The sequence below is a fragment of the Apium graveolens genome, chromosome 2 (assembly GCF_009905375.1).
Source record: "Apium graveolens cultivar Ventura chromosome 2, ASM990537v1, whole genome shotgun sequence".
NCBI classification, from domain to species: Eukaryota; Viridiplantae; Streptophyta; class Magnoliopsida; order Apiales; family Apiaceae; genus Apium; species Apium graveolens.
In genome coordinates, this window is record NC_133648.1 from 273,102,506 (window position 1) to 273,121,459 (window position 18,954).

The window sequence follows — 18,954 nt, forward strand, 5'->3', positions numbered from 1 at the left end:
CTATTCAAATAAAGGATAAAGATATTGATGATGATGGTGATAAAAATCCAGTTAAAAATATTCCAATTGCTGCTACTGCTCAACAATCTCAATATTCCAAAAAGTCTGGTTCTTCAGGACAAGGGAAGTCTACTGGTGCTCATAAAGCTAAGCACAAGACTACTGATGATGCTCCTGAGACTGGTGATGTTACAATCTCTAACTTAGCAGATTCTAAAGGGTTATTCTTTCCTTACAGACACAAGGAAACAGGTGAAGAGTTTATCTTGTACTACAAAGATAAAAGGTTTGAGAAAAAGAATGCTAGGAGTGCTCTTGGGTTGATAACTGAAGAATTTCCTGATCTAACAACTGAAGAAGCAGTTATGCAACAGAAGGAGTTAATGACTCAAATTGAAGCTAAAGCCAATACCTCTAAATGAAGAGGAAAAAGAGGTGGAAGATGTACAAGAGCTAGAGGAAGAGGAAGGACTTCTAAACCAAGTCAAGTGTTTGCATTTGATTCTGCATTTCAGAATGTCCTATCCAGAGAAGGTTATGTTCCTGTACAAGGACATGAAGTAGCAGAAGAGGTTCAGAAGCCTAAAGAGTTGATTGTTCGAAGGAAGAAAAGATCAGCCACTAACATTGATCAAGCTGATACAACAAATCTGAATGTAACTCTTGAAGCAGACATAAATCTTGAAGAAAAAACAGATCTTGATGTTGTGAACCTGATAGCTGATTTTGACACTGATGAAAAAGTGATCAAAGCATTGAATGAGTCAACTCTTACTACAGTAGTCACTTCTCATAATTCAAAGGTTGATGAACAAGAAAGAGTTGACAGAAGGAAAGCTGATCAAGCATGCAATGACTACATGCAGAGAATTCTAAATTGAAAGAGAGAACTATGGCATTAAACAGATGGAAAGATTCATGATTTATCTACTGGTTATGTTCCTCTCATCAAGAAGGATAAAATATGGAAAGATGTTTGTTCATTCAATTATCCTAAAGGGTTCAAGCATATTAAATTTGTGTCACCAGGACTAAGGGATCCTATTTCAGAACAGGAAGATGTTGAAGCTTATCAAAACTCGAACTAGAGGAGGTATTGGTCATTATAGAATGGAGATTCTAAGGTCTGATCTTGTTATTCCCTAACAATATAACAAGAATTACAGAAGGGGGGTTGAATGTAATTTTGGCTTCTTTTTGAGATTTATGAAAAATGGTTCTAACTCAATTTATATCTAACTATTTGATTTGCAAAGTGCGGAATACAGAGTTAAGTTAATCAAACATAAAGTAATAAAAACTCAAGTCTTTAAAACTTTCTGGTGGATTTGAATGTATACACCAGGTATATATATATATATATATATATCAAGAGAACCCTATGAAGCTTGAATAGCTCACAGCTTCTTTACAAGTGAACAAACAAACTACAGAGAAATTCTACAGAATACAACTTACAAATGTTTCTCTGCTAAAAATGTGTTTGCTTAGTTGGTTTGTTGTTATTGTTCTACTTGCTACACTTGGTTTATATATCACCAAGTTTACATGACAATAAGACAAGATAATAAAACAAAACCTATCAAGTCCAACTCCATGCTGCTTCACTACTCTATTCCAGCATCTTTGACAAACTTTATAACTTGCATGGAAATGGTAATGCTTCTTTGTTCTCAAAACCCTACTAAACAGGCTGCCACATTCCTTTTGCAAACAGTCGATGCATGTGACTGTGTTGTCACTGTCAATAAATATTTGAATTAATCATCCGTCGGGTACATGCCTGTTATCCGTCGGGTATCCTTGTTGATCATCCATCGGGTAGCTTTGTTGATCATCCGTCGGGTAGCCATTTATCACTTGACTCCATTTCATTTGTGTAGAATTACAAGACATCTTATATTTACATTTAATCAACCTATTCTGCTCATTTACTAGCAATCTACATGATTCATAAGCTACTATAGAATCTATACAAAGTTGTTTACAGAAATGTGCTACATGACTTATTGTGACATAAGCTACTCACCCGATGGATATCAATTAGTCATCCGTCGGGACTATATTGAATCATCCGTCGGGACTATAATTGATCATCCGTCAGGTGCTACAAAATTCACTAAGTTAAATCTACTAAGGTATTTTGTTTAGTTTATCATCAAGTACACAACATATTCCTAACAATCTCCCCCAATTTATGTCTACTGGAATTGTAGCCATAAATTAAGAGAAACTTGATGATAACAAAACATCCTAAAGATACAGTTTGAAAAATAGTAGATAAAACTATTAAGTGCTATAATTTGCTAAAAGTTGAACAATACAAAGTACACAAAGAAATTGCTCACAATTGTTATCAAGATGCTCCTCTAGTCTGAGCAGATAGATCTATTTCCTTGATTGTCTGGATTTCTTCCCAAGCCTTCTATTGTTTTCTTCAAGTTGATTCTGAATTTGTCTATGGAATTCAAGTTCATCAGCTTCTGAGAGATTTAACATTTCCTGCATATTCAAAAGAGTCTCATTGCTAGAGATACTCAATTGTTTCTCCAATCTGAAGAATCTTCTAACACCTTTGTCATCCATGAATTCCATCGGCCAATTGGGCCTTAGATGCACTATTTTTCCTATAAAGGGAATAGATAGAGTTTTTAGAAGTGCATTTTTGGCTCTAATACTCCTTAGTTCCTCAATCCTCTATAGAACTATTCTTCTTGCAGTCACATTGTATCCAAAGTTCTTTTTGAAGGATGAGTAGACTTTAATCAGAACAAATTGGCTTTCCTGGAGATCCTGTAAAGAGGCCATGTCATGTCTTTCCCTCCCTTGTATCTAAATACCAGTCTTTCATGAAGATGTCTGTAAGCATCAATTCCTCTGACTTCTTCCAATTCATCCAAGTAGAGATTCAAGTCTGAAAATTCCTTGATATCACAAATGTACATGAGATCTCTCTTGTTGACTGTGGGTTGGGATTTGATTAGAGCTTTGGATTTGAGAGATACAGGATCCACTTTCTTGCTGGCTCTAGTCTTTGTCTTCTTTGTCTTGAAGATGGGTAAATTTAGCTCAAGAATTGGTAAACTATCCCAGTCAACTGGCTCATCCTTAGGAACAATTGGTTCACCATGAATATTTCTTGTTGGATCAACCACTTTGAATTCTTCAAATACCACTTAGGGTTTTGATGTCTGATTTGTAGTTGTAGGCTTTTTGGGAAACTGATCTTCCAATTCCTCATCATTAAAGTTCATTTTCCTCTTGGAATGGAGTTTGTATCTAAATCTCCTTTTCTGCTGTGATTCTTCTTACATTTTCAGATCCTTAGGTTCAGCAATTACAGTTGGTTGTACAGGAAGCTCTGTTGTGTTTTTACAGCTTGAAGCTTGGCCAAGATAGCAGCTTGTTCTTTCTTTTGATTTTGCTTCTTAGCATCCAAAGAAGCTTGCTTCTTTTCTAGCCTGATTCTTTCTTTCTCTTCCTTCTTAGCTTCCACAAACAGTGGATGTCTAACCACCACACAGATCTCCTTACCATTTCTGTAAATCTTGGCAATTCTTCTTTTCAATGCTGAATCAGTTGGATCCTTGTAGAATGCAATAGATCTTGACAACAGTTTCTTTTCATCTGGCTTTGGTGTCTCAAACACTGTATCAATAGGATTCTTATCTGAAAACTTAGGATAGTTCCTTTTGGCCTTCATGATGAGATCTTTCTTTGGAGATTTGATGTAGGAAGTTTGACCCCTTTCCAGATAGTTCATACTTATATCATTCACAGAAATTTTCATGACTTTAGAGTGATAATTGAACAGTTTTTCTGGCTTCTGAATTGGGCCAAACTTTTGTTGAATATCTGTATCTATTTTTCTCCGTTTTTCTTTTATTTCATTCTCTAGAGCTGTAACATCAAACATCTTGGGATTTGATTTCAACTCAAGCTTTTCAGCTGCTCTTTGAATTAGATCAATGCTATCCAACATTGGTGGTTTTGTGAAAGCAATTGTTGGCACAATCACTTTGTTGACACTACTAGAAAAAGTAGAATAGACATCGCCTCTTAGACGTCGGTTGCTCTTTGAGCCGATGTAAAAGGTTTTTTAGACATCGTTTTTTATCAACCGATGTCTTTTGTTAATATAGACATCGATTTTTTAGCCCAACCGATGTTGTAAGTCTGTTTTAAAAAAATGATTCAGCGTGCCTCCCACATTTCCCCCCTTAGCCAAATATTTTATTCCCTCTTAAAAATCCCCCGTTTTTTCTTGAAATTTTTCAAGTATCCAAATATCCCCCTCCCTTATCTAAAAACATAAAACAAAAATAAAAAACATTCATTTCTATCTCTTTCTCAAACCAGCTCTCTCCCTTCTCTCTCTACTCTCTTTACTGAAGAACTCGATTCAATTCATCTATTGGAGAACTCGACTATCTATGCTCTTTGTGCTCGACTCTCTCCTCTCATTCGATCTAATACCTCCCTCCCCAAACCAGTTCTCCCCAACTCTGCTCTCTTTTCTTCGGAGATTGAAAAAGTCTTAAAGAGGTAAGAATCAGAGTTTATCTAAAGCTTAAATCGGAGTTTAAAGCATAAGGAGGCCAAAACTTGAATTGGGTAACCTTTAAAATCTAATTTTTAAATTAGGGGGTTTAATCTGAAACCCTAATTTTTTAATCAGTTAATTTTAATTAGTTTAAATAGTTGATTTGGAACCCTAATTATTTTTAATTAGTTGAGTACTTGTTTGATTTGAGCAGGTTAATTTTTAATTAGTTTTTTAATAAGTTGAGTAACTATTTGAATTGCTTATGTGGGTGTCAATTTTAATGTATATGCTTGTGTATGTTGTGTCAAATGTATTTTTTTATTTTTTTCTTTACTTATTGTTATGTTTTTTTTGTGGTAAGGAGTGAGGATAATGTTTTGTTTTTGATTTTAACTTTTGATCAAGTGAAAATTTGGAGTCTTGCAACGCAGTAATTTGGAGTCTATATCATCATCTAATGTAAGCTGTTACTTAAGATTCTATACTAGCGAATCTCAAGACCTTCCAATCAGTTGTATGCAATTCAATACCATGTTTTTTTCTCTTCATTTTCCTCTGTTAAATTTTAAAGTGAACAAATCGGATCTGTATTTGTGTGTTGATGTTGTGTTTATGAAATGGTGCAATTTTGGTTTCAGAAATGGTGTTCTTTCGGAGTGTTTCGCTGCTAAACAAGCTGCACTCTCGGACTGTAAGTTATATATTTGTGTTGTTTGATATTTTATGTGAATCTCAGTAATATAGTGCGTTGGTTTCAAGTACAAACCTCTGACTTTCTTCTAACTATTGCTTGTTTATTTATGTAATAGTTGTATAACATTTATATGCTAGTTTCTATGGCACAAAATACCTTTTAGATGTTTTCAATGCAAATCATAGTGGATTTGTGAATATTTTATGTATACGCGTCTCTATTGGTGGTTCTGGAAATCGTGTTAGTGGTTGTAGTTGATATATATGAATACAAAAGGGTACACTTTTGATTTCAAAATAATTCTGCCTTTCCTGGTTGTTAATTCTCACAATAGAAATATTAATCAATGTTGTCGAGTCAGTAGTATCATTCATACTGGTTGAGAAGATATATAATCATTTAGTGCAGAGGATCTTGATAAGTACTTAACTGGTGTACAAAGGAGACATGAACACATATCTCAAATTGAAGAAAGAAGAATAAGATATGATGCGGCTCTTGAAGATGCAGAGGTATCTTCCGAAAATTCAATAGAAATATAACACCATACCAAATGTAGGTTACTGGAGCTTCTAGCAATGGGACCGCATATATTTTGGAATTGTAGATGCTTATTAGTTGTATAATATCCTATAGGTGCTGGCTAAACTTGAAGCTGAAAAGAAGAGGGAAGAAGAAGCTTTGGAATCTCAAAGAGCAGCAAAAGAAGCAGCGGAGTCAAAACGATGTTGATCCAGGCTTTCACTGCAACATGTATGGTAACTTTATCCAACGTTATTTAGTTGTAGTCTCTATGTGGATCTCTGCGCTATAGACAGGAAGGACTGTGCCATACTATGTCTTATTAATCTTCCATTTCCTCGTGTAAGATGGGTTTTTTAATTTGATTTGTTAAAATTAATACCTGCTTTCATGCTCAGTGATTGGCGGTTATACATTGCACCTTTTTAGAAAAATGAGAACATTTGAATGCTTAATAATGCAAAGTACAAGATTAATAATTCCCACCGTAAAAGTAACTGTAGTTATAAGTGCAACAACTACTATTTGGGTGTTGGTCCTGTCATTGTACGTTTCTACTCTCTTTTTCTCATCTTTGCATCACTATTGTCCATCATTTCATTTCTACATTTATTGAGTAGACAATCTTTTGTTTGTCGTCTATTTGGAAGTACTATACTTTAAAAGATATCCCTATCCTTCTCTGTGCCTGTGCCTTTCTGCCAAAAACAAGACCTCCCAAAACTTCCGATGATGATTAGTCTGGGCATGGTCAAGTGAAACTTTAATTTGTACCTATAAGTAAAGCTTACAAATTTAACAAATGTTTATCTTCAATGTTAAGAAATAAATTGAAAAGACTTTTTTTTTTATATTAGCTAAAACCAAACATGAATAGAAATTATATACTACTATATATACTAAAACCCCCAGCACTGACAACCTTAAATGCCCTCGAGGCCTCACCTATAGAGACTAAAGAGTTAACTTACGATTAACTACGTACTAAAACACCATATTTACCAAGATGGAGGTTCTAAATTAGGTTCTACCTGTATTAAAAACAAAAACAAAATAGTAACTACTTTATATTAAATTTTTTACTTTTAACAGGGATAAGATATCAATAAGATTAGTTGGTGTAAGCTAATTTAAACCTATTTTTTTAAGAACCTGTTCATCAGTAATTCCATCTTCTAAATACAACAAATCTCGAGGAGTCCATCTTTTGTTGTTCTTTGCCATTAGATCTAGTCCTTTATGATTTATGAGCTCTGGAACGTAACATTTATTCGTGCCTCGGTAGGAAAGAGATAACCGGAGTAGGTGGAGAGGTGTATTGCCATCCTGGTCTTTCTGTTCCAGAAGCTTTTTCATATGTACTACTAAATTTTCTTGTATAATCTTGACAAGTTTTATTAATAGCTAGGTAGGCCAAAGACGACTTCGGCCACGATTTCATTAGTTCTGTAATACAAGAGTCAGTATATATATAAACACATAGTCAAGTTCTGCCATTGGAGCCAGCACCATAGATCGCCATTTCCCTAGTTATGTTACTCTTGGCAATAACATGCAGTTCAAGGTTAGTTGTCCTAATTTTGGTCATATAATTTATAAGGTTAGTTCAAGGTTAATTTACATAGCTGACATTCATTTGATAATCAGATTTAAAATACCGTAGTGTAATCTCTGTGAGGGCTTATCTTTAATGGTAAGTATGCATATATTGTTTTGGAATTCCTATATAGTAGAAAAATATGTTGAAAATTTTACCTTTAAAGCGATTGTTAAGTAGCGATCCTTATGTATCCCTCAGTTTTTTTTTCTATAGTTAAGTTCTTGTTTCGCAGGTAACCCTGGAATAAGGATGCTAATAACCTTCATGTTTCTGCTTTAAAACTGTAGAATGACGACCTAAGACTGACTACCAGATTATTAGAAGCTTGTTTTAGAAAGGAGCAGTTAACAACATATGCTCTTAAAAGTTTCAAAACTGAAAGTCGACATCCACTGAGCATAAAGACGAAGAATAGAACTGAATGGTGTTTCAAAGGAGGATCAAGGGTAATCCCCGGACCAACCATTCAGAGATTTGCTCGTAATAGAAAAAGCTGTTGAGTGTATGCTTCATGTAAGTTCATTTTCCAAAAATAATTTGATAGTAAATTTTTATTTGCTATGCATATCCTAAGTTGTTATACTTGGTATCTTTTCTTTTTGAATTTTTTCTATCCTTTTATATACAATTCCAAGTGTTCATCATTTAGATGAATTAATTTTTGACCTTGACATGCGCAGAATAATAACACTCTAGAGAAGACATATGCCCATATTTTTAGGACTCAACGACCCAGCTCAACTGCATTGATACTTGAAGAACCAGTGACCAAACTACATTCATTTGAGCAATGTATGAATGATATTATAGGCGTGAGAATTACAAGTTTTTGGTTTTTTCATTGTTGTAAGACTTGATTGGTTTGATTTAGTAATGATAATTAGAGTTTGATTTTAATAGTTTCTTCTTTTGACAATTTTTTGGCATCTATATTTTTAAAACGTGTAACATTTATTTCAATGAAAAATGATATTAATTTAACATAATAACATCAGTTTTAGTAGTATATATACACCAGTTCATGCAGAAAAACTGATGTTAAATACCACAACAGACAAATGCTTTAGAATAAAAAACCGATGATAAATAGTACAGTAGATAACGTTTGCTTACAAAATAGTGATGTTAATTATACTGATAGACATCAGTTTCATCTACTATAGAAATCAGTTTTTAAAAAAAACTGATGTTAAAACAATTAGTAACATCATTTTATTATGAAAACCGATGTAAAAAGTATTAATAACATCAGTTTTAACTAAATTATACCAGTCAGAGGCAAAATTATTGCTTATCCCACATATCTTTAAATTGATAAAAATATCATATTATAGTAATATATAAATGATAGATGTGCATTAGAAATTTAACATCAAGAAATAGATATCGATTTCATATTAAAACCCGATGTTATATGTCCCATTTCACATCAGTTTAAAACTGATGTTAAATGGGGGTCTTTAACATCACCCACGAAGACATCGGATTTTTTTATTCATAGACATCGGTTTTTAGCCGATGTCTATTAACGTTTTTCTAGTAGTGTGACTTGTATGTTTAGCACTTTTTGCTCCCCCTCACTTCTTGATTCCCCTTGACTGAATAAAAAAATTGAGCTTTCTTTCTCCCCCTTAGAAGAGGTTTCTTTCTCCCCCTTTTTGTTATCAGCAAGTTGAGTAGAAGAAGAGGTTTGTGCTGCCACTAGCCTTTAAAGCAAGTCTGTTTGCTGTGCCTGATGTAGTTGTATAGCTGTTAGAGAGGCTTCCATTGTTGTCATTCTGGTATTCAAGGAATCTATCTTTTTGGAAAGATCAGAATTCTTCCCGAGTTATCTTTTGATATCAAGCATTGTAGCTTCTGGAAGTTTTGCATCTAATCTATCAGCTATATCCTTCTTCACTTGAGTGATCTCTGTTTCGATAGAAGTGATATCCTGATTATGTTGGAACCCTTGGATTTGTTGTACTTGGAGAGAAGTAAGATCTGCTTTCAGAAGCTTCTTGGTGCTAGAATTATTGGATGATTGAAGAGCAGACTGTGTTTGACTGATAAGTTGGATGAGTGTGGTCTTGAAATGATGTTCATCACATTTTTTTGAGAAGACCCATGATGGCATGCCTAATCTGGAACTAGGGCCTACTTCTCCCCCTATGTCCAATGGCTGTTCTTCACTTTTTTCATGCTCACTACCAAAGAAATCTTCTGAACCACCAATTTCATAGTCAATATCACCAGCTGTAGAGGGCAGAGCTGTGATTGTATCATTTGCTCTTTACATAGACTGTGTGGTGTGCACCAAATTTAGCATTCTTTCTGCATTGTCATTGCCCTGTCCAACTAGAAGTTGATATGCTGGAACAAGGGGGAGTAAATGTCTCAGCATCCAAGGAGGTAGAATCTATAACAGCTTGACTTTGCTGAAATAATCCCTCCCTATTTGCATCCTGGACATTCATTAACTCGCTTGTAATGACATCCACCCTTATATCTCTTGTACCTGCATTTTTCTCATTATCTTTCTTTTCTTGCATCAAGGTCTCACCTTGGCTCCCCACCCTCACACCCTCACCTTTACCATCTAAGGTGGGACTCCTCTCACTCACTTTTGTCAGTCCTGAAGAAATGGATTGCATTTGATCACTCTTTTCCTCTCCTTTTTCCTGGGAGCAACCCAGACTCTCACTCAAATCACTCCCTTCCCTCAGTCCTAAGAGTGATTGCACCACTACTAAGTCGTTTGCACTTGTAAGAATAGATGAAATTTGAAGCTGTACAGAGACACCCGACAGATGAGGATTATTCATTGGGTTAGCCATTTGACTATCTGACGGATAACTGCTGTTAAGCTTATCCGTCGGGATACAATCACTACTCGACGGATGATAAATATCCATCGGGATAGAAGAAATAATTGAGTTTCGAGTGGAGACTATTGTAGACTCTGTGCTGATTGATGAAAATTTTGGCACAGATGTCTCAACAGTCTCAGAAAGAAATGGCAAGTGATCCAACAAATCATCTAGAAGATGATGCTCACTTGCATAGATTTTTGGCTTCTCTAACAGAGTTAAAGATGGAGAATTTGGTTGAGATGTATGAATCATATCAACATCCAATGAGTGTGTGGGAAAGTTTGGTGTTTCAGGTGCTTCAATTATAAGAGATTTTGGCTGTGACTCCACATTTATTGGAGCCACATCAACCTGACTTTGAGAAGGTGCAGTGACTGGATCTTTTGCACTAGTTTGCACAGTGTGTGAACCCTGTGCATCCCCAAGGGTTTTTGGTTTCTTCTTTCTGGTATAAGTTTAGGGTGAGCTTGGGTCCCTTACCCTCTTGTCCCATGCTCTTGGCTGAGAGCTTGTTTCAATGGGAACATCCTTTTGAGAGGATGAAACTAGTAATGAGCTTATATCCTTATTAAGCACTGCAGTTTGTTGAGAAACTGCAGTGTGGCTAGGCTGGGAAACACTCAGCTCTCCATCCTTATCCTTAGGGATTCTTTGATTTTCACCATGTCCCTCACCTTTTTTGCCCACCTTCACACTCCCCTCTTTAGGTTTGGTGGATTTTACAACTGATTTCTTTTGAAAGAAATGAGAGGGGGCTTTCTTAGCTTTGGATTGAGGAACTTTTGTTGGTTTGGTAGCTTGGGTAGGCAACTGTTGGGTCATTGACACAGTTGACATAGCTACACTAAAAAGCAAAGAAATTTGTGAGGTTGGAAGAGTGGAGACATAAGAAATTACCTCACTTACCTGAGGTCCCTCCATTATTGGAAAGTAGTATAAGGGAACCTCCTTGTGATGGTTTACTCTGTTTAAATCTGCAATTATCCTTCTTTCTTAAACCCAACAATTTAACTTGTTGGTTAGGTTCTCAATCACAATATCTTCAATAAGATGGTTGGCAAGCATCATAAGGAATCTAGCATAATAAACACTTTTACCTCTCTTATTGACCTCTCATAACTTAAAGCCTAACTAAAACAAAACCAAATCACTGAAATTAAAGTACTTATCAGTAACTAGCATGTTAAGCATAGAGATGTTTATAGAGTCAAAGTTACTAATTTTACCAGAAAACACCTTAGTTACTACATCACACAGGTAACTCCATTCTTTCTTAAGACCCAACCTCCTAATTTCACTTAATTTAGAAGTTGTGAGTGCATAGCCCATGGAATTAAGCATATTAACAATGTCAGTGTCTGTGTGTGGAGCAGTTACAGTATTATCAGGAATCTTGAAGCATGCTTTAACAATATCACTTTTTATGCAAAACTGCTTACCTTTCAGAGTGAATGTGATGGTCTTGTATGTCGAGTTGTACACTGTAGTTGTCCATATCTCTTCAACAACCTCACAGTAAATGGTGGATGATTCCAGCATGGCATAGTTGAGTTTGCAGTTCTTCAAAAAATCCATCATTTTGTGATGGTCACCAGATAGTTGAATCTCCTTGTTCACCAAAGCTGAGAAGTTGTTTTTCTCATAGATATAACCGGTTTGAGACATGATTTTCACTACAGGTGCCATTGTTAAAGATTTGGAATTTGCAGAGAGAGAGTTTGCTTTTGAGAAGAAAGAAATTAGGGCAGTTGAATCTTGAGAATGATAAAAGAAATGAATAAAAGGGAATTTGCTTTTATACTATCTTAGAAGATAACTGTCAAAAATAATAAAGTAAAATAAAGTAACCAATAAAAATTGCCCAAAATAGCCGTTTAAAAATAAATAAACTACAAAAATTATCTCACTTATCCGTCGTGTCATGCTTACAAACTGTAAGTATACTCGATGGATAATGTTCAGAGAATTAACGGCTAGGATTGAGATAATTCGACGGATGAGGATAAATCAGTTATCCGTCAAGTTATAAAATATTCCAGAGAAATAATTGATTTTATTGACAAATTGTATTCCGACGGATGATCAAACTCGATGGATAATGATCATCCGCCGGGATGTAAATTTTAACTTAGCCAAAATTTCATCCAAAACAGAAAAATCAATTAAATTTCTGGCTACATATCAACTTGCAAAATATCTGAAATGATTCAAGAATAATTAAGCATACCTAACTCACTTACCGACCTTGAAAAGGTGGATTCATCAAGTGGCTTGGTAAATATATCTGCAAGCTCCTTTTCACTTGGAACAAAATGCAGTTCCACAATACCATTCATCACATGTTCTCTTATGAAGTGGTACTTGATGTCTATGTGCTTTGTTCTTGAATGCTGTAATGGATTTTCAGTGATGGAAATTGCACTTGTGTTATCACTGGAAAATAGGAATCCTATCCACTTATAGACCATAGTCCAACAATTGGTTTTTCATCCACAAAATTTGTGCACAGCAACTACCAGCAGCAATATATTAAGCTTCAGCTGTAGAAGTAGAAACTGAATTTTGCTTTTTACTGAACCAGGACACAAACTTGTTTCCTAGAAATTGACAGGTTCCTGTTATACTTTTTCTGTCTATTTTACAACCTGCATAATCTGCATCTGAATAACCAGTTAGATCAAAACCAGAATCTCTAGGGTACCAAATGCCAAGTTTTGGTGTTCCCTTGAGATATCTGAAAATTCTCTTAATAGCCACTAGGTGAGATTCTCAAGGATCAGCCTGAAATTTAGCACAAAGACAAGTAGCAAATATTATATTTGGCCTACTAGCTGTTAAGTACAGAAGTGAGCCAATCATGCCCCTATAACTTGAAATATCCACAGATTTTTCAGTAGTGTTTAATTCAAGCTTAGTTGCAGTGGCCATGAGAGTTTTTGCAGATGTGCAATCCATTAGATCAAACTTCTTTAAAATATCATGAATGTATTTAGTTTGACTAATGAATATTCCATCACTAACTTGCTTAACTTGTAAACCAAGAAAGTAAGTTAGTTCTCCCATCATGCTCATTTCATACTTACTTTGCATCAATTTGGCAAACTTTTTGCAAAGTTTTTCATCTATAAAGCCAAATATAATATCATCTACATAAATTTGAACAAGTATACTAGAGCCATTAACATTTCTAAAGAATAAAGTTTTATCCACAGTACCTCTTGTGAAGTGATTTTCCAAAAGGAACTTTGATAAAGTGTCATACCAGACTCTAGGTGCTTGCTTCAGTCCATAGAGTGCTTTCAAAAGATAGTAGACATGATTTGGGAAATTTGGATCTTCAAAACCAGGAGGCTGACTGACATGGAATTCCTCCTCCAAATCTCCATTTAGAAAAGCACTCTTGACATCCATTTGATAGACCTTGAAATTGGCATGGGCTGCATAGGCTAAGATTCTGATGGCTTCAAGTCTTGCAACCGAAGCAAAATTTATATCAAAATATATTCCTTCTTGTTGGCAATAGCCCTTAGCTACTAATCTAGCTTTGTTCTTGACCACTATGCCATTTTCATCCATCTTGTTTCTGAATACCCATTTGGTGTCAATTGGATTCTTTCCTTTAAGATTGGGTACCAGCTTCCATACTTTATTCCTTTCAAATTGGTTTAGCTCCTACTGCATAGCTAAAATTCAATCAGGATCCAACAAAGCTTCTTCTACCTTCTTTGGTTCTTCCTTAGATAGGAAGCTGCTATATAGACATTCTTCTTGAGTTGCTCGCCTTGTTTGAACTCTAGAAGATACATCACCAATGATGAGCTCAAAGGGGGTGATCTTTTGTCCATTTTCTTTGTTGAGGTAGATTAGCTCTAGATGAAGAGGCCTCATTGTTGTCTTCATGTGTAACTGAGTTTTGATTATTAGAAACTCCCCTTGAGTTTATGGATCTTTGATTTGAGAAATGAGAACTTTCTATAAGTGATATATTCTTGTTTTTAGCTTCTTTTGATGACCCGACGGATGGTGCATTTTGAGTTCTGACGGATGAAGCTGATTGTCTCCCGACGGATAAAGTAGATTGTCTCCCGAGGGATGAAGTATTTTGCAACTCGACAAATATTGAATTTTATGCTTCATTATTAGTAGATTTTTCTGCAATATCCTTTATCATTGTTTCCTGGTCACTTTCATCATCACTATCATCACTAACCATCTCTACATTATCAAATTTGAGGCTCTTATGGTAATCTTCATCTTGCAGTCCTTCAATCTTCTTATCATCGAACACAACATGTATTGATTCCATAACAATGTTGGTTCTTAGATTGTAGACTCTATATGCTTTACCAATAGCATATCCAACATAAATTCCTTCATCTGCTTTAGCATCAAACTTTCCATTTTGATCAGTTTGATTTCTCAAGATATAACATTTGTAGCCAAAGATATGAAGTAAATATAGAGTTGGCTTCTTGTTCTTGAACAATTAATAGGGTGTCATACACTTTGCTTGATTAACCAAAGAAATATTCTGAGTGTAGCATGCAATATTTACAGCTTCAGCCTAGAAGTATGTTGGTAACTTTGATTCTTCAAGCATTGTCCTTGCAACTTCAATAAGTGATCTGTTCTTTCTTTCCACTACTCCATTTTGTTGTGGAGTTCTTGCTGCTGAAAACTCGTGCATAATCCCATTCTCTTCATAAAATGCTCTCATAACAGAATTCTTGAACTCAGTTCCATTGTCACACCCGATTCTTCTAACTTTGAGATCTGGATGATTATTGACTTGCCTTATGTGATTGATGATGATTTCACTAGCCTCATCTTTAGACTTTAGGAAATATGTCCAAGAGAACTTTGAGAAATCATCTATAATTACTAGGCAAAATCTTTTCCTTGAAATGGACAACACATTTACTGGTCCAAACAAATCCATGTGTAGCAATTGCAGAGGTTCTTCAATTATTGAATCAAGCTTCTTCCTGAATGATGCTTTAATATGATTTCCTTTTTGGCATGCATCGTACAGTCCATCCTTAGAAAAATCCACTTGAGGAATACCTCTAACCAGTTCTTTCTTGACAAGCTCATTCATGGTCTTGAAGTTTAGATGGGACAGCTTCTTGTGCCACAGCCAACTTTCATCTTGACTTGCTTTACTGAGAAGACAAATAACAGATTCTGTATTTGATGAGTTGAAATCAGCTAGGTACATATTTCCTTTTCTCACTCCAGTGAGAACCACTTTGTTGCTCCTTTTGTTTGTCACAACACAGGATTCTGAATTGAATGTTACTGAATTACCTTTATCACAAAGCCGACTGATACTCAACAAATTGTACTTGAGACCATCCACTAAGGCAACCTCTTCAATGATGACATTGTCTTTAGAAATCAAGCAATATCCCACAGTATAACCCTTGTTGTCATCTCCAAAAGTAATACTTGGGCCAACTCTCTCCTTGAACTCTGTGAGCAGGGTAGAATCTCCAGTCATGTATCTTGAACAACCACTATCCAAGTACCACAAATTCTTTCTGTTTCCCTGCACACATTAAAACCAAATCAAGCTGATTTTGGTACCCAAGTTTCCTTGGGTTCTGCCTTGTTAGCTTTCTTCTTTTGTTTCTTAGGTTTGATCTCATTTGACTTAGGGATATTAGATTCATCCTTAGTCATTTGAGTTGGACCTTTGAAACCAGTCATTAAAACAGAATTATCATGCATATTTTGATTAACAGAAAAAGGCATGCTATTTACAAACATGTTATTCCAGTAAGGCATGCTAAATGGCATTTGAGGCATACTAAATGCAACATAATAATGATTAGGTGTAAATGGCATATTAGCAAATTGTGCATTCATATTCTATCCAGACATAGCATTCATAGGCATAGAAGACATGCCATTCATGTAGGAAAAAGAAGATGGTACAGATATAGGAGTAGGCATAGCAAGTTTGCAATTAACAGACAGATGATTAACACTACCACACTTAACACAGATTTTTCTTGGAGCATATTTATTAGGTGTGTAGTTTTTTTGTTTGTTAATCCCTACTTTCCCATTTCTATTGTTTTTCTTTTTAGTTTTTGTTTTAACCTCAATCTTTTCTAATATGTCATTCAATTGCTTGATAGACAGATGACCAACATTCATTTTCTTCTCCTTCTTCACTTGACTTGATTCTCCCGAAACAAAGTTTTTGGAAACTGATCCATACTTTTCATTTAACTTGGCAAGTTTGGCTTTGCTCACAGGTTTGCTTACAGCCGACGGATGAGGATTTGTGTCACTCGACGGATAATCCTTTTGATTATCCGACGGATGACCCTCATTATCCGTCGAGTCCACATCTGTTAGCAATCCTTCAACCAAATTGGATTCCAGCTTCTCCATACTCTTTTTCCGAGCTGCATCACAAAAGGACTCAATACCTTGAACTTTTGTGATTTGAGCATGAACATTTCTAGATGATTTCCATGCCTTAATCACCTCCTATTCTTGTTCAAGTTATTTCTTCAAAATCTCTTCTTTCTTCAAGGACTCAGTTAATTTCTCCTTAGCAATCTTACATTCTATTCTCAATTTCTCAAAATCAATAAACTGAGACTCTAGCACATTATTCCTCTCACTTAAAAACATATTGTTTTCTTTTATTTTAGCATTTTCCTTAGTGAGAGACTTAAGTGTAACACGCAAATGATATAATTCTGTAGATATGTCATTAATTGCATCATTACACTCAGCTTTAAATAAATGTGCTAGGTTAGTGGTGATTACCTGATTACTTGAAGAACTTATTTCTGTTTCATCATATTTGGCCATTAAGGCTAGGTTGACATAGCTGACATCTTCATCTTCATCCAGTCCATCTGCTACCCAGTAATTTTCTTGTGTAATAAATGCCCTTTCCTTTTGTTTGAGCAACTCAAAATACTTCTGTTTATAATCCACAGGCTCAAACTTCTTCTTGCTGGAATCTGACTTTCTACACTCACTGGAAAAATGCCCTGCCAAGCCACATTTGAAACATTTGAATTTTGATTTATCCACCATGTTTCTATTTGTCTTAGCTACTCCGCAGTTCTTCTTGAACTTGAGCTTGGCAAATCTTCTGGAAAGGAATGCAAGATGTTCATCAATATCATCCATATCATCTTGGCTCAAAGAATCTTCATTTTCATCTACCAGCCCCTTGCCCTTGTTTTCACAGACCTTTGAAGTAGACTCAACAGCTTCTACCTTCACCTCTTTCTCTTTCTCCAACTCAGCAACCAGTGCTCTGGACCCTCCTTTCTTCCTTCCTTTCTCCATCCTCTCATCTTGCTCTATTTCAAGCTCATAAGTTTTCAGGATGCCATACAGTCTCTCCAAAGTAAACTCCTTATAATCTTGAGAGTTTCTTAATGAGACTGTCATTGGTTTCCATTCCTTTGGAAGAGATCTAAGGAACTTGAGATTGGAGTCTTTTGTCTGATAGACTCTTCCATACAACTTCAGAATGTTTAGTAGTTTTTGAAACCTAATAAAAATGTCAGTGAGAGACTCACTATCTTCACAATGAAAATGTTCATATTGCTGAATTAGCAGCTGCATTTTATTTTCTCTAACTTGCTCAGTACCATCACAGATAATTTGGATGGTGTCCCAAACCTCCTTGGTTGTCTTGAAATTGATGATGTTGTCAAACATGTAACCATCAACTCCATTGAATAAATTATTCATGGTCTTTTTGTCCTTCATGACTTGCTCAATATCAGGATCTGACCATTCATGCCTAGGCTTGGGGACTGAAGGCTCATTGCCAGTAGCCGCTCTCATTGGAACATGAGGACCTCTCTCTATGCAATCAACATAAGCTTCATCTTGAGAAAGAAGATGTAGGTGCATCTTCACCTTTCAGTGATGATAATTGTCTTTATCCAGAAATTGAATTTTGACTCCAACATCTTTCTTGTTCATCTTGCTGTTTTGTTGTGATCTTTAAACTCTTTGTACTTCAAGAGCTTGCTCTGATACCAATTGTTATTCCCTAACAATACAACAAGAATTATAAAAAGGGGGGTTGAATGTAATTCTGGCTTCTTTTTGAGATTTATGAAAAATGGTTCTAACTCAATTTATATCTAACTGTTTGATTTGCAAAGTGCGGAATACATAGTGAAGTTAATCAAACATAAAGTAATAAAAACTCAAGTATTTAAAACTTTCTGGTGGATTTAAATGTATCCACCAGATATATATATATATATATATATATATATATATATCAAGAGAACCCTGTGAAGCTTGAATAACTCACAGCTGATTTACAAGTGAACAAACAAACTACAGAGAAATTCTACAGAATACAGCTTATAAATGTTTCTCTGCTAAAAATGTGTTTGCTTAGTTGGTTTGTTGTTATTGTTCTACTTGCTACACTTGGTTTATATATCACCAAGTTTACATGATAATAAGACAAGATATTAAAACAAAACCTATCAAGTCTAACTCCATGCTACTTTACTACTCTATTCCAACATCTTTGAAAAACTTCATAACTTGCATGGAAATGGTAATGCTTCTTTGTTCTCAAAACCCTGCTAAACAGGCTCCCACATTCCTTTTGCAAACACTCAACGCATGTGTCTGTGTTGTCACTGTCAACAGATATTTGAATTGATCATCCGTTGGGTACATGCTTGTTATCCGTCGGGTAGCCTTGTTGATCATCCGTCGGGTAGCCTTGTTG

The 18,954-nt window shown here is 35.3% G+C and overlaps 1 long non-coding RNA gene across 3 annotated transcripts; it reads left to right on the forward strand.

Annotated features, from left to right (window-relative positions):
* Positions 1-5,181: 5,181 nt before the first annotated feature.
* On the forward strand, positions 5,182-8,259 carry LOC141706304 (uncharacterized). 3 transcript variants are annotated; one of them, XR_012568759.1, is made up of 5 exons: positions 5,182-5,237; positions 5,644-5,752; positions 5,877-5,998; positions 7,595-7,875; positions 8,043-8,259. It is a non-coding gene; the product is annotated as an uncharacterized LOC141706304 (long non-coding RNA). The 3 variants fall into 3 exon arrangements; XR_012568760.1 differs by having other exon boundaries at positions 7,650-7,875; XR_012568758.1 differs by having other exon boundaries at positions 5,877-5,993.
* The last annotated feature ends 10,695 nt before the right edge of the window (positions 8,260-18,954 follow it).